Source organism: Rattus norvegicus, chromosome 14, assembly GCF_036323735.1.
Source record: "Rattus norvegicus strain BN/NHsdMcwi chromosome 14, GRCr8, whole genome shotgun sequence".
NCBI classification, from domain to species: Eukaryota; Metazoa; Chordata; class Mammalia; order Rodentia; family Muridae; genus Rattus; species Rattus norvegicus.
The window spans coordinates 65,793,563-65,810,814 of record NC_086032.1 but is presented as its reverse complement, the minus strand read 5'-3'; the positions used below and the strand labels follow the sequence as shown (position 1 = coordinate 65,810,814).

The 17,252-nt window shown below is 37.7% G+C and overlaps 1 protein-coding gene across 4 annotated transcripts in view; it reads right to left on the bottom strand.

Annotated features, from left to right (window-relative positions):
• The window catches only part of Kcnip4 (potassium voltage-gated channel interacting protein 4), a 1,150,698-nt gene that overhangs the window by 933,180 nt on the left and 200,266 nt on the right, over positions 1-17,252 (bottom strand). Inside the window, exon 1 of one of the 4 annotated variants that reach the window (XM_017599088.3) lies at positions 1-17,252. This exon is cut by the window's left edge and continues 24,605 nt beyond it; it is cut by the window's right edge and continues 14,586 nt beyond it. The gene's annotated coding sequence lies outside the window, so the exon portion shown is untranslated. 4 annotated transcript variants of the gene reach the window in all.

Below are 17,252 nucleotides of genomic sequence, written 5' to 3'. Positions count from 1 at the left end.
TTGTAAGTGAGCTCCTATATTCAAAGGCAAATATTACTTTAGAGAAGCAAATAAATTGTTTTGCTCTGTTCATTTAAGGAAATAATGAAAGGCAATCTTTCATTGTTATACCGCTTTGACAGTATGTAGGCTTTTTTTATTTTATCTACAGCAAATAAATGCTGTGTAGGTTAAAAGAATACATATGGAAATTCCCATCCAATTCATTTGCATAAGACCTGCGAGCTATTGAGTATAAAATCTGTGGAAACAATGGCATGCTTCATAACTTCGTTAATTTTGATGTTTTGATCCAAAACAGCAGGGCACCAGGGTTACTGTCTGCCTGGGGATGTTTACTCCTCCTTTCAGAGTCCTCATGGGTAAGTGGGTGAAACACTGAAATGACTTGCTTCTGGAGAAGCAATGAAGCTGTTCTCATCATAGCTAGCTTTAAGTTCTCTAAAGGAATTGTGTCTGCTTACTGCTAACCTGCAGTTCAAGCAGCTACAAAATGCAGCATAGGAAGCTCTATATGTGGAGGTGTCTAAGCATAAACCTGAGTATGGGTCAGCAGAGGAGAAGGTGACTGCTGCCAAACTAGAGACGAGCCTGGAGCACAAGTGCTGACACCCATCTGGAGACCCAGACCTAACTCAGAAGCAAAGAACATAATCAAATCCTCATAAGAAATAGGGAAATCTGGTGTCAGTGTTAGATGCCTGCCTCTGGGATAGGTTTGGTAAGGTCTTAAAATTAGAGTCTGTGGAATTGCAGATAGCATGGCCCCAAGAGTATGAGTGTGGGAGAGCTGTCCCTGCCACTCACTCAGGCGGCTTCATGAAAAGAGAGAGAGATATCCTCCTCCCTGCTCCCATGTCACCACCAATGGCAAGTGGGAAACCTGGTCCTGAGGTCATGAGAGCAGGAGGGCTGTATCTGCCCCCCCCCAGCTGCAGCACTCAGGGGAGCGTGTCCTTTACCTCACTTGAACAGCAGAGTAGAAATGACTCTGGTAGCCGGGCTGCATGGGAGTCATCCAGGAGAGCGTGAGCTTGGGAAAGGTGGCCTGTCACTTGCCTGTCATCAGGCAACATGGCAAGGGAGGTATACACTTCCCCCTTTTAGTTCCTTGTCACTGATGGCAGGCAGGAGAGTTAGTCCTGCCCCTAACCTACTGCCACACTCTGGTGAGTGGGCCCTGTAACTTGCATTGGCAGCACAGCAGAACTGGCCCTGAGGGCATGCGAGCAGGATAGCTGGCTCTGGTCTCCTTTGCAGAGGCATTGGATGGGCCAGCCAGGACAGGGAAGGAGCATTTGCCCCAGTGGTGTGAGTGTGGGACCAGCTCAGAAACCCTTGATTACTCTAGATTTCATCACATTTTAACTGTCCAATTTAAAGTAAATATAACTTGTTTATCTTTGTCTTCATATTCTACTGTAATTTCTGATGATAAAACCTAACACCTAAAATTAATAAGTCTCATCACAACCAACCAATCTAAACACTTAATGATTTTGAAAAAATAAAAATGTTTAACTACACTTCCTCTGAAGTTCTTTCAACTCAAGCCTCCCCTTTGACCTGTAAACAATGATCAGTTTACATAATGCTCTTTTTTCTTTTTCTTTACATATAGTTTACCTGAAATATTTTGGCATATTTTCATTTCCTACATCTCTATTGAGAAATTTTAAATGTATCTCTGTAAAACAATGTCTCTTTTAAAATTTATTTGTTATTTTCAAATATAATTGCCACTTGTGGCAATTTAACACAGTAAATGTGCAATTCTCTGGCACTCACACTGAGAATCGTATGATTCACTTTAACACCACACTGTCTTTCTTTTGAAACTGTTACATTATTACTGAAAAGTTCTTAGCATTTCTGTGTGATGCAATTTCATTAAAAATATCTCATTTAACATAAATCATAGGATATACCCAACGTCTTCACAGGCATTAAAACATAAAGCCAACCAAACTGAAAATAGGACAACTTTGGGGGGAATTAGTGCAAATATTGAAAGAGTTGAAGGAGCTTGCAATCCCATATAAACATCAATGCCAACCAACCAGAGCTTCCAGAGACTAAACAACCCAAGACTATACATGGACTGACCCAGGGCTTCAACTGCATATGTAGCAGAGAATAGCATTGTTGGGGCACCAGGGAAGGGGAAGCCCTTGGTCCTGCCAAGGTTGGACCCCCCAGTCCAGGGGAATATGGGGGACAATAAGGGGAAAGTATAGGGGGATACCTGTACTGGGGAGGGGGAGAGGAGGGAATAGGGGCTTATGGACAGGAAACTGGGAAGGGAAATAACCTTTGAAATGTAAGTAATGAAATATATCTAATAAAAAATTTAAAAAAAAAGAAACCATTTGGACCCAGATGCATGGCTGTGAATTGGTCCACCCCAGCATCCTCCCTACCAGTGAACTACTGGAGTATGTGAAGAGTCTGATCCTGCAGAGCCAAAACCACAAGATCATCATGCAAAGGGTAACAGCATGGAATCTGAGAGGGATCCCAGTGAAGTTCCACTATTGACAGTGTAACAGAACCCAGAGGCCTTATGTCAGAACAATAACTCATTGCAATGAACATTTGCAAGCAGAGAAGTGTGGACAAAATAGTATGTTTTGGAACACACTGTGACTTGTGACTCATTACAGCATCAACAATAAGATCTCTCTCTCTCTGTCTCTCTCTCTCTCTCTTTCGGGGGGATTGCAAGGGTAGAAGAAGGGTATGAGCGGAGAGGGAAAAGAGTGGAATTGGGATGCATGATATAAAATTCACAAAGTACCTATGAAAAGTTAAAACATAATTGAATAAATAAACAAACAGATTTTGTGTGCTTGATGTGGACACCCTAAATTCCTTACCCATTCATAAACAAATCACTCACCATCTTGTACCAACACTGGTTCTTTAATTGATTTTCCTACCACAAATATTTGTTTTATGAGGAGTGATTCTGGTCATCAGTAACAATACTTAGGCTTCCCCCATGTCTAACGTAAACCAGTAAGCAAAACACTGCCTTCTACAGTGTCTGTCACAGTACCTGATAGAAATAGGTAAGCAGTGGTGAGTTTTTCTATCAGCCAATACTATAATATATGTCAACTCTGCAAGATCATATTGATATACAGGTTTTTTTTCTTGAATTTTCCAAAAGATTGACTATGTTATTATTAAAAATTAACATCTAATTCTTCCCACCTATATTCTCAAACTAGCTAGAAAATAAGAGCTTATACTTTGGCTGTACAAGTCAGCCTTCCTGAATATGTTTTTCCCTGGCCTCAGTAATATGATGTTCTACTGATCTCATGCCTCTTAGGTAGTTATACCACGCACTCTCCTGGATTCCCATCTTTCTGCCTATATCAGAGCTTACCTTTGTCTAAATGCAGCTTCCAGACGAGATCACTTTGTAAATTCAGAACATTTTGAATGTTAATCCTCACTTTGTGCCCTCACCACTCTACACTGATATCTCCACACAGAGAGGTGAATAATGAAAGTCTTAGACATAACCAAAACCAAATCCAACTCTCCATTTCCTTCTAGCCTGTTCCACATCTCCTCTGTCTCGGAAATGGGAAGACCCCTCTTCCAAATGCTCAGTTTAAAACAAAACAAACAAAACCGTGTCTTCCTTCTTGTACATCTGATCAATCAGCAAACTGTATAGCTCATTACTACTCAACACTTCCTACTACCTTCTCAGAATTTATGCCTTTCTTTTGAAGAAAACTCTTATATGATTACTGCTTCCACTCTCAGTCCACTATTAGTGCAACAGGCAGTGTTGTTGAAGTGCTCTCAAAGCATGTCATACTTGTGTTTGTCTCCTAGCGACCACCCATCCCATTCAGAGAAAGGGTATTTATCCCACCCACATTACTTGTCTGCCAGGGACCTGTTGCGTGTAGTTTATACAGACAGACTATTCCTATAGAAAACCAAGTGTGCTCTTTTCTTAGATTATGCCCCTGAAGTTTCTCTGCAAGGGTTCCCCACTTAAGAACATCTCTAGTCCCTAGTTAGACAATGGTCTAACTTCCTCAGGCCTTAACTATAGTCTACTTTCCAATGATGCTTTCAGAGTCTTAAAAATGAGATCTTTGTTCCACACCTTTTCTGTCCTTTCATCTGTTTTATTTTACTCTACGGCTTATTTCAATATAATACCACACACACACACGCACGCACACCTACACACACACACACACACACACACACATACAGAGAGAGAGAGAGAGAGAGAGAGAGAGAGAGAGCGTTAGAGAGATTCCTAATTTGTCTTACACTCGCTTTTAAATTTGAACCTCCATGAGATATATAGACTTCATCTCTGTATTGAAAGTCATATGCTGTATTCCTCCTAACACTTACAAGAAAAGAAATAAGTAATATTACAATAAAATAGAAGTGTGCACCTTTATTAGATAGGATTCACTTAGCATTCTTGTTGCTTTTTAATACATCACTAATTCTCAACAACAAAATCCTATTAGGCTACATATTATTCATTAGTAGAAATACTTTTGCTCTTACTTGCATATATATATATATGTGTGTGTGTGTGTGTGTGTATACATGTATACACACATACACACATATGCATCATGGATCACATGATCAGTACTACACAAGAGAATATAACTTGTTGGAGGCAAGGCATATTAGTATTTCCCTGGAAACTCATGGTCAATGGTAGGAAACCTGCAGCAGAAAATTCTACTGGCCGCTAAACATTAAAACGAAGTTTTAAAAAGTATTTGAATTTAAGCTGTCACATATAAAGCAGTAGGTTATTAGCTAAATTATGTTAATGAATGAATGACTAAAATAACTCTCCCTCACTGCTTCTTCCACCAACAATATAGAAATAACCTTTTGCTATATCTAAATCCTATGACAAATGTGCTGAGTCTTTTTTGTTTTAGAAACTTTACATGGTTCACTCGAAGGAGTTTTCTCCCTGGCATGAGTAACCAACAAAGCAGAATAAATGCAATCTGAGTATAATTAAGAGACCATCTAAATGGGAAAACTCTGTTTACGATTAAACATATGTTTCACATATTAATAGTTCTCTTATTTCATTATAATCATTATAAAAACAAAAGCACATTTATATATTGTATAGCACATTACAAAATTAAGTCATGTTTGAAAAATACTTCATAATAATGGTGAATAAGCCCATAATGAGATGTGATGCTCATTAATACACTATGTTTTGGAAAACTTTCTGAAACAAATATTTTTAGCTTAATTTTTCTCTCACAAATGATGCAGCCTGTCGCTGCCTGAGATGGCTATGTTCTTAGTTGTTGTTTGTTTGTTTGTTTGTTTTTGATATTTGAGACAGGGTCTCTCTTCAGAGCCCTGGGTATAAAGACCTACAACTTACTTACCATGTACAATAGGCTGGGATTAAAGGTGTGTACTACAATGCTTGGCAATGTGGTGCCCATATTTTATAGTTACATTCTGTATCTTTAAATCTTCCATGAAGGCGTTACAGGTAAACCTGGTCTTGTTACTCCAAACTTCCTAGAGGATCTTGTCAAAAATATTCACTCTCCTACCATGGATGTGATATAATATAGAAACAAAAAATATCTATTAAGTACATGACTCAGGATCAGCCAGAGAATTGAAAACCAAGTGCAGACATTAAACACTGGTATCCTGTTTCTTATTAAGTAGTCATTAATATTTTCCACTTAGTATTGCAATTTGCAAAATTAAAATTTTGTCCTTTGTACTGACTGTAAGTTCCTTGGGGGAAAAGCATACAGATTGTATTTTCCTTCAAGTTGGTGTGCGATCACAGGTTGGCCACATAGTTGGCATTGTGTGTGTGCTCAGAAGTGAATGAGCAGAGTAACTAGGGTACTTCCTAGGTCTATATGGTAGAACACAGTCACACAGGCATAGCAAGATGGGATGTTCATAGTATGTGGGTTCTTTGCATGGAAGGTTATGAGATCTTGAATTTATTAAGATCCTACAGTGGATTACAAAGTTTATGAGGGAAAACTTAAAAGTTAAATAAAAACATCTGTCCATGACCAAAAAAACAAACAAACAAAAAACCTGCTGTGAGAATCACAAATTTGTTTAGATGCCTGCTCAGCTATGATTTGTGTGATTATTATATTTTCTAAAGTGAGCATTTCTTAAAAATCACATGCTTGGACTTTATGTGTATATGACAAACCACAGCAAAATTTTAGTATGGAATGCTCAAAATGACAGAAGCTTCTCCCATTGCTAGATAATATTAGTCATATTTATGCTATAGTTAACTTTTTCCAGCATACAGAGAATGTGAACACATTTAGAGAAAGAGAGAGAAGACACACATACGAAAGACTCAGCACATTTGTCATAAGATTTAGATATAGAGAAAAGTTATTTCTATATCATTGGTGGAAGAAGCAGTAAGGTGGAAAGAGCTGAAAGATTTAACTGTAAAATATGTATACCAAAAAAAAATCTCATTGTTAACCACACTGTATTTTACACAGGCTGAGAAGTTATAATAATAGTCTATGAAAAAAGGTACCATAAAAATATTGTTTCACAAATGCCACCATCATTACCTTCTTTTCATTATTCTAAAATGAAGAATCTTGGATGTTAACACCAGTAAGCGCCTCATTCTGGTACCTGAAGTCTTACAAGTTTAAAATGTACTGATCTTTAGAATCTAACCAAGGATCACATTAGTTGGCCTTATTGGGATAAGTCATTTGAGTAGCAACATTTCATACAACCCTCTTCAGCCAAGCGATAGCTCATGAGTGAGGCGTGTGGCTTCTTACAAGGTGATTACTGCCTCTCAACAAAAACAAGTTTTTTTCTTTGCCATGCACCAAAGAACCTCCTAGAACCTCACAATTTTACTGGATGGAAATTTACTGATAAGAAAATATTTTAGGGGCAAAGCAGAGTCTAATGCTCAACAAGAGATCTCAGAAAAAATTAACTTTATATACATTTCAGTTATCCACAACTTCAAACATATGTAAATTATAGGTCCAAGTTACTATAAAAGTGTATAATCTTGGCTTAGTGGTTAGTTTTACCGTAAGCTGTTCATTTAATATTTTTTTGCCATTTTCCAAGTATATGTAGTAACAATAATACAACTGGAAAATAATTTCTTGGAAAAATATGCATGAAAAATAATTATTTTGCTTTAATCCAACCCCATTTTTAATTTTTGGTCAGGTTCTAAGTCCTTGATAATCTATTCCAGGATAGAGAATGTTTATTTAAGAAATTACTATACAGCATTAAACAATAGATTTTGAGAGTATAAAAATAATATAAAGTAATGCGTTTATTTAAGGTAATCTAGAAAGAAAATAGTATTATTTTTCAGTTGCTGTGTCTTTCTGGATATTCTTTTTTTTCATCTTTATTAATTTGAGTATTTCTTATTTACATTTCGATTGTTATTCCCCTTCCCGGTTTCTGGGTCGACATCCCCTAAAGCACTAATTTCATTCTGCACTGACCACACTCTTGAAGTAATCAACAAGCTCACACTCAGGAGAGGAAACATTTTAGCCCAGAGCTTGATCCAGACCCAGAAGTCACAGAAACCCTACACCTAACTACGTTCCTGTGAGCTTAATCCTCAAGAAAACCTTGACTCCCTACTGTTCATCCTTCCAACATCAGCTTCAGGTCCAAACGCAGGACCTGACTGCCTCGGTTGCTCAACACCAGTATTGAGAAGAAATGGCCCACAGAGATATGTCTGCTCAAAGACAAGTACGTCATGTTCAGATAAGTGTGAGTAATAACTCTGAAGGAGAGTGTCTACTTCTACTCTGAGCTGCTGGCTAGCTCTTCATGGGCTATTATATTGTCTTTGAAGTAATTAAAAACTCCCTAAGAATAGAATGATATAAAAAATAACTTTTTAAAAGAAAAGGAGCAAATTTCAGCAACTGTACCCACTGGAAGGGGAAGTATGTACCTCAGCTCTGGGAAGAGGAGGAAGGAGTTTCTCCAATAATCACTATGACTTGTGCTTTATGACATTTTATGTTTATAAACCAGTCCCAGTTTTTACTTCTCTTATAATTAATTATTTTATATAACATTTGTCTTAAGTAACTGTATGGTTTCTGACTCCTAATTGGACCCTGACATTTACAAATACTGGAGTGAATTTGAGAAGTGGGAGGGTGAATGAAAATATCTTATGAGTACACACATACTCCTAAGGAAGAGGGTTAATCAGCAGATTGAAAGTATATTAACATGTGTTAGGATTACAAAAAAACAGTGTGTCCTTCATTCAGGAATCCATAAACTTGTACAGATATGCACACATGCACACATACACACCTGCATGTCCTGCCAAGAGATGAGCATTCTGCCCCAGATTCCCTTGTTAATAAGCATGTCTTAATGCTACAGTGCAACTGGATTCTACCTGGCAGATTCTGAAGACCAAACATGTTCAACAGGGGATGAAATTGCAAATCAGTGTTTTTCTTTTTATTGTTTAGATAAAATGAACTATGGAAGTGATTTTTAAACATCTTCCTGACCCTTAACCCTGAGCCCAATATACTTGCTCCTGAGTAAATCACACACGGCTGTTGCCGACATAGGGGTTCTCAGACAGGCGACAAGAAACTCCACTACAGCAGTATCCTGGTGAGAAAAGGAAAATATTGTGTTCCATATTTACTACTTAATAATTCCAGATCCACCAAATTTGGAACTTTACATAAACGTGTATAACACCTATAGAAAATGGTGGGGATAAAGTCTTTGACTCTCCCCAGCTTGAGACAGTAACGGTTAGGAAAAGACTTTGCAGAGACCTCTGCTTTCAGTAATATATGACTTGAGTAATAAGTGTCAGACACTATCATTATCTGGGGCCGTGACACAGTGCAGGGCAGGGGGCTGGTCGAAGCTATCATTACCTTTTATGTACATTCACCCAAATGTTGTTAAGGAAATGTAATTGCCAATGGGGAGTCTCATTTGTCAAATTACATCGGGTTGCCAAAGAAAGCTGACATGTAAACAATTTATGTAACTATTTTAATCATCTAGGTACATTGAGGGTCTGCAATATATTACACAACATGCTCTTACTCTAGGAGAGAATATGCCATCGTCCTGGAAATGGTCTGTCAGCTGAATGTACCCTATAAAGACATTTGTAAAACAATGTCAGGATCTTGAGTTTTAATAAAACTAAAATATCCCAGCCGACAATGAGATTTCCATATACTGATTTCAAAGCAGGATTAAAGTGTTGCTAGTGCACAGATCCAGCTAACTCATTAAAATGACAATACGGATGATCTACTTGATGCTTTAGACAATGATATAAGAATCTTTAGGGTGGTGGTGGGTTCAAAGCAAAACAGTCAGTTCTAGCTTTCGAACATCTTCAGTTGCTAACCTATACCCAATGCTGCACTATCTGAAAGGGACACAAATGGGGCATAGGACACAATGGCTGCCCACAGTAACATGCTTCAACTGATAGACTTAACAAAAATAAACTTAAGTGGTTGTACTTAGGTTATTCACACAATAATAAATTCACAAAATAAGACTGCAAAAGTACAAGAGAATGTTCAAAAGCTCCGCTCCATGTCTTGAATGGACATTGAACCTGAGATGTTTTTCACAGAAACTGGCATTCACCCAAAGGCACAAAGCCAGCCGCTAAGACATTCTGATTTTAATAGCTGAGAATGTGTGCAAGGTGAGATTCACAGAGACATAATTGTCATGAGTGTCTCTTTCTTTGTGAAACAGAATGACTTGGTTCCCTAGAAATAAGCATAAAGGGATGAAGAAAACCACTGATCTGCTTATTTTATGAAACTGTATTTTTAATCTACCTCAGATGACACCTGCTGGATTTATTCTAGGCTGCAAACGCCATACTAAGTAAACCCATGAAACTATGCCCTTTTCTTTGGTGAATTATACTCTAACAGACAATACAAGTAAATAAATTAATAATTCAGCAAAGCTTGGGGAAGCCACTCCACAACAGGACAAACAGGAAGTGGAATGAGGTGATAGTGAGAATCAAAATCCCAGCAGAAGGTGGGAGTGATACCATTCCTGGTGAATTTTCCAGCTTTGTATAAGCTTGATACTGTGGCCATTATTAAGTTTTAAATGAGACACTTGTAATTTCATATACAATATTTAAAACAAAAATTATAATATGTTAAATCATCCCATACTAATTATTTTACTATGTTACACTAATATCTGTGCCCTCGGCAATATTTGTTTTGTTTTGTCTGTTTGGTGAGGATGTCATGCTATGTATGGGGTCTAATACGGACTCCCTTGATGTTTGACTCTTTTTTTTGTTGTTATACAAAGGAATTTCACAAGAATACCAACAGGGGTATGGATTTTTCCCCCTATGGAGAACCTATAACTGACCACCTACTACCTCATCACTGAGAACATCTAACTTTGCCACTAAAGGTCAGGAAAAACTTGTGGGAAGAAGAGACAGGAAGGATGGGTAGCCTTTGTCAAGACTGAAGATTAGGCTGCAAAAGTAAACCCATTAACAAGAAATGTCTCTGTAGTCGTCCCAGATTCTCTCGTCCACCTCCTTCCAAAGTTGTCATCACAGTTAAAAGAGATGCTCGCCTACTTCTAACTTTGAGACAATTATAGGACACTATAGGGTTGGAGTCTCCTAATCCCTCTAGGCACAGTCACAAAATTTCCCCAAGAGAGGATGAAGAAAAACGAAATTAGTATCTTCTACTCTCAAGCTTGTAGAAACCTTAAACCATTTGCCATGTCGAGTGGAAGCAGCAGCCTGAACTCACATGAAGGAGGAGCAAAGTTTTCTATTAAGTCTTTGTTGTGGTAAAAATTAAAAGATGGTCTGCTCGTTTGCTATCAGTTCCCTCAAGACATATCTGCTCACTCTGGCGGCTACTCTGCCACACGGTCTGCAAGCCGCCCTCTCCTGACTGTCTCCCTTTTAGCCGCTCTCTCCACGCAGTCCCCCTTGGCAGTAGTTACCATGCCTGGCACACACAAACACACACACACACACACACACACACACACACACACACACACACACACACACACACCTTGTTCTGAGGATCCTGCGCATTTTCAATCCACCAGGCAACAGAGTTACATCCGCATGCTCCAATTGCCTCTCAGCCATTTCTTTCACACACTGTCCTCTTTAGCCCGGTAAAATCAAAGTTCCACAAACTTATAATTTAGCAATTAGATTTATAAGTTAAATTCTCACTTCACAATTCATCTAGATAATAAGTTCACTGCCAATTGATAAATATATAAACTGCCCACCTAGACAAGATAAAATCGATCTAGTTCACCTACATCTGAACCATCCTCCTCCATAGACTCCATCTTGATCTCCTTCCTTTCTCCTCTCTCCCACCTTACAAAAACTTTGTCCAAATCCCACTCTCTACTGTCCAATCATGTGTCACCTTGACATCAACCTACAATCTTCACCTGGATTTATAACTGAGAAAGGAATAAATCTGCTGTAAGCCAATGATGTTTGAGAGTCATTCATGATGCCGCCAGAACCCAATCAACTTTAATTCACTAGTAATGTCTCATATAGGACCGTCAAATATTCTTCTTCCAAATTATCTTTATATCCCACTGTACATATCATATACAGTACAATTCTAAGCAACCTAGAAAGACATATTTATAATGCCGGTTTTTGTTTGCTTTGTTTTCTAAGAGAAGTTTCTGGGTTCAACCACCCCAAGGTGGTTTTAAACTTGTGAGATACGCAAGGCTGGCTTTGAACTCCCGACACTCTGGCCAATATTTCCCAAGAACTTAGGACAAAAGCAAAAACAAAAATACATGGCTTAATGACCCTGCTTTTAATGATTGTTTTAATTATGTGCATATGTGTATACAGTAGGCTGCCTTGCAGGACAGTACAGGTATTCACACACACCAGAAGAGAATACCCTGTCTTCCAGAGTTGGAGTTGTAGCTTGCTCTAAGTTGTTTAGGTAGGAGCTAAGATGTTAGGGATCTTTGCAAGATTAGTAAGTGCACCTAACTACGGAGAAATCTCTTCAACCCCAAAAGCTCATCTTGATTTGGTCCTAATATTTGTTACAGGCATAATCAACATACTGTGTTTCCCAGAAGTTTACTTTATTGGAACTTCGTGGTCTTGTGTTATCATACCATCCCACCCCACTTCCTCTTTGACTCTTTTTCATTGTTGGGAACTAACCAATCGGCTTCATAAATATTAGGCATTTGCTTTATTTAACCTTGGTTGAGCTACCAATCCCCAGTCCCTTCTTTTTACTGACTCAAACCCATATATCAAGTTCCAATTAGTATGACACTTCCTAAGTGAACCCTCAAGCAAAAAGCCATTATTTCTTCCCTTCTCAATATATTCCATGGCACTTTGCTCACATTTCAAGGATGACATGATCCTGTGACACTGTACCATCTAAGTACATCTATGTATGGACCTGAGCTTCCTGGAATCCAGGCTTGCATTCTCAGAGTTTTGTCATACAGTGCCAACTAAAGCTTGCATTCCACACGTGAGTAACTAAGCTTAGATTTGCTAAACATGGTCGATCAACCAGAGCACAATTTTCCCTTTGGCTTTTATGATTATGGCTTTAATTAAGATGATATCTTAGCCTCCAGTCAGGGCTGGAAAAGAACATTCTGATCAGTTGCTCCAGTCTCCTTCCTTGATTGATGCCAAGCCTAAGGTTGTTGGATGATCCACAGAGAGCCAGAAATAAAACCTAAGGTCTCCTTACCCCCAGGCATTGTCATTTACCAATCTTGAGTGTCATATTGTCCTAATATGCACTAATCAAAAGTCCGCGCTCCTGTCATACTGCACCTGAGAAGCACACCCGTGGGTATTTAATGTTTTCCAGTTTATTTCCATGGGCCTTCTGGACACATAGCCCTCTTTCCTCTCATTTTCTCTATTTCATTCACACCTGTCAAAAACAATTTTGAAGTGATCAGCCAATAGAAACATAATAGAAAATAAGGTTCTTACCAAAATCACTAATGCAAACTATACTCTTGGCTGCTTTCTCCCTCTGATGGCATAGCACAGTGGGAGAAACCATCATGACGGAAGCAAGTGCCTAAGGAAGGGTTGGTGTTTGGTGGGCGCCAAATGACCTGTGAGTGTGCAGGGTAAGGCATCGGAGGCTAGCCTCATAAGCAGACACTGGTTAGACTATCTGGGAAGACCTCTCATTAGCTCTTGCACATTGCTTGGTACTGGTCACATAGAAAACACTTTGCTGTTAATCCCAACCACTGGGAGAGGGGTGATGATTAAGGTCTGCTGGCTCCTGAGAGGGAACTTTTCTCACACAGTTCCTCTCTATATTATTTACCAAAGACATTCTGCAGCCCGGCCGAGTTCCTGCACATGCTACTCGGCCTATCCTTTGGTTTTCTTTTGATTTGGGGAACGGTGTGTTGTTGTTTACTTGCTAGACTATTTTAAGACAGGTGGGATTCAACCTTTCTAGAGGTAGCCAAGGATGACCTGAGACATTTCTTTCCAGCCATGAAGTTTTATCTAAGGCCATTATCATGCAAGAATAAAAGGTATATTTAGCATATTTCCTCTATACTCTACTGTTCTCTCTCTCTCTCTCTCTCTCTCTCTCTCTCTCACACACACACACACACACACACACACACACACACACACATATCCTGGCCTCTCATTAGTCTGCTTTGTTTCTCAATTTCTCTTGTTCATTTACATGATAAGTACATATATGATTATATATATGTATATGTATCATATATGTATATTATATATATATATATATAATAGGACACACTTGAGTGGAAATTTTAAAGATTTGGTTTTCTGAAACTGTTTAAAATAATTTTTGCAGCTTGTCCAATTTCCTGAAATGACAAAGTTCATTTTTTGTTAAGGTTTAAGACTTCTCATTTTATGTAGACAGACAGACAGATAGATAGATAGATAGATAGATAGATAGATAGATAGATAGATAGATAGATATAGATAGATAATATTTATTATACTTTCTTTATCCATCCTTTGTTACTAGTCATCTGTATTCATTCCACAATGTAGCAATTGTGCATAGGTCTGCAACAGATATTGTTGAACATGTGTCTCTATGATATGTTCACTTGAACTCTTTTTAATAAATGCTAAGAACTGGTATAGATTTGTCATATGATAAGTCTATTTTCAGTTTTTGCTAGGAACTTCCATACTGTTTTCTTCTTTTTCTTTTATTGAATATTTTATTATTTACATTTTAAATATTATGCCCCTTTCCCAGGTTCCCCTCCAGAAACCCACTATCCCATCTCCCCTCCCTCTGCTTCTATAAGGGTGCTCCACCCACCCACTTACTCAATCCCACTTCCCTACCCTGACATTCTCCTATACTGGGTCATGGAGCTTTGACAGGACCAAAGGCCTCTCCTCTCATTGATGTCCAACAAGGCTATTCTCTGCTACATATTCAGATGGATCCATAGGTTCCTGTATACTCTTGGGATGGTGGTTTAGTCCCTGAGAGCTCTGGGGTGATGGGGTCTGTTTGGTTGATATTGTTGTTCTTCTTATGGGGCTGTTTCCAATAGAAGCTATACTTGTTCATCATTAGCACCTTGACTTCCATTCTGACTGAGGTGTTACAGACATGGATCAATGCAATAGAATAAAAGTTATGAAAATAAATCCACTCAGCTATTGCCACCTGATGTCAAAAATATAGATTGGAGAAAAGAGCCATTTCAATAAGTGATGTTTACAAAACTGGGTATCCACAAGTAGAAGAAATTAGATCTCTTTCATTAAATTAAATTAATGTAAATGATAATAACTTAGTATAATAATAAATTAATTTTAAAATAAAATATTTAAAAATATTTCACTCTATTAAAATTAATTCCAAATAAATCAAAGACTTTCATTTAAGGCCTGGAACTCTAAAACTGAAAAACTAAAAAGAGGGACAAACACTTCAAAATACTGATATAGGCAAGTACTTTCTGAAAAGGAATTTGTTACCATAGGAAATTATGCCAAGAATTGTCATGTGGGGCCTCAAGAAACTAAAAAGCTTATGTACAACAAGAGAAAATCCCTAAAGAGAAAATACAGTCTGTAGATGGGAATCAAATCCATGTTAGTTATATATCTGATAGATGAATAATTAATATCTAGAATATATAAAGAAATAAAAATAAAAAATATCAAAATATTGAACAACCAAATCATCAAATGGACTAATGAAATGAGCAAATAATTCCCTAAGGATGCCAGGCATATGACTGATAAACATAAAAAAATTTTTCAAACTCACTAACCATCAGAGAAATGCAAATAAAAGTTGTTCTGAGATTCAATTAGACTGAATTTGTTTGAACAATGAGATCTGAAAATATTACATGATTTAATAAAGGCCTCAAAGCTTCAGAAATACAAAGCAAACAAGACACTATATTCCTCAATTTCTAGTCCTGGATATTTCTTTGTGAGAAATGAAGGGTTTTATTTTAATTTTAGACTTGGTAACAGATGACTGACAGCCTAAAGTTCTCTACCTGTAACTAAAATTAAGGTAGCACTAATTGGTTTCCTCACGTGTTTTTGTTAAATCAAAGTTATAAGGAAAGAAATGAAGCAAAAGTATTCAGCTAAACTAGTTAATAAAAGGTTTCACATTTTAAACAAAAAGTTAGTATTTTTAAAGTCATAACCAGGAATATTCATGATAAGCAACTAAAGGTACATGAAAATAGAAGAAATGAAATCCAACCTCCTACTTCTTCACTCAAGGCTCCTGGAGGGAAAACTTAAGTAAGATTCTGCATTTAGCTACACGTTAAAAGTAGATGAGAAGCTCGTCATTTAATGATGCAGTAAAAAATAATTTTAGCCTTCTTAAAAAAAGATATGTAATAATCACTGTATGAATTTACTTACATTGCACTGGATATGTAAATTAATATATCAGCAACTGAAGAATATATTTTATCTTTATACACGACCTGCTTTATAGATTACCTCTAGTCAAATTAATATATATTTTCATGTGATTGACTTCAGTTTTCATGTCTCTAACTCTATCAAATCCTTCTGGCTAGTTAAATCCAACATAATTTTATGATCCTTTTCCAATGTCAAGGTCCCACCTCTCAGTCTGACCACTTCCCTGCACTGCCAATTTCTTTCTGTTCAATATCCAGTTGCACACTGACGACAGCCTATGCCTCAATTAGAAAAGGGTCCTGCTAAGACTGAACCCCCCAGTGAACTAGACTGGTGGGGGGAGGGCGGCAATGGGGGGAGGGTTCGGAGGGGAACACCCATAAGGAAGGGGAGGGGGGAGGGGATGTTTGCCCGGATACCGGGAAAGGGAATAACACTCGAAATGTATATAAGAAATACTCAAGTTAATAAAAAAAATAAATAAAAAAAAAAGAAAAGAGCAGTGGAAGAATTTAGAGAACCTGAAAATAATGCTATCTTCTGATTCTTGAATAAGATTAGTAAAAGCTAAAAATCCCTGGGTTCAAGCTTTATTTAGAGCTGTAGTAAGATCCCATGCCACACATCTCACTGAGAAATAAAGAGAAGGTGTTCTCAACCACTTTGACAATACTCATGGTAGATTATCCGTTACACATCACCAGGAAGATGGAAATGAAAGATAAAAGTATATGAACAGGTTTATCACAAAGTTTACGTCAAATAATAATTATCTTCTTAGATCTCTTGATACATACCCTAAGACCCTTCAACTTTGTTGTAAAAAATGCACTGAGGCTAAATGCTTGTCCTCAACAATGTGCCCGTTTTAGTCCAAAGTACACATTGTGTTATTTTGCATGAGAAGATTAATTTTCCAATGAACTTGCATTTTTCATGCTGATTATGGTCATGCTTTTGACCATCAGATGAGCATCTGTACAGATTAAAATGCATTTCTCTGGGGGTCTTAATACATGAAAAGGTAGAGAAACTTGACAAAGAAAATTACAAGTGATGGAAGTTAAGCTCCTACGTAGGTCCGGACACACAGGTTCTTCTTAAACAGCAGGAGACTTGCTTCTTGGGTTTGCAGGGCGATCTCATCAATTCCACAAAATTTCATTTTCTTCAAAATGTGTTTTGAATACTTACACTTTAGAGAAAA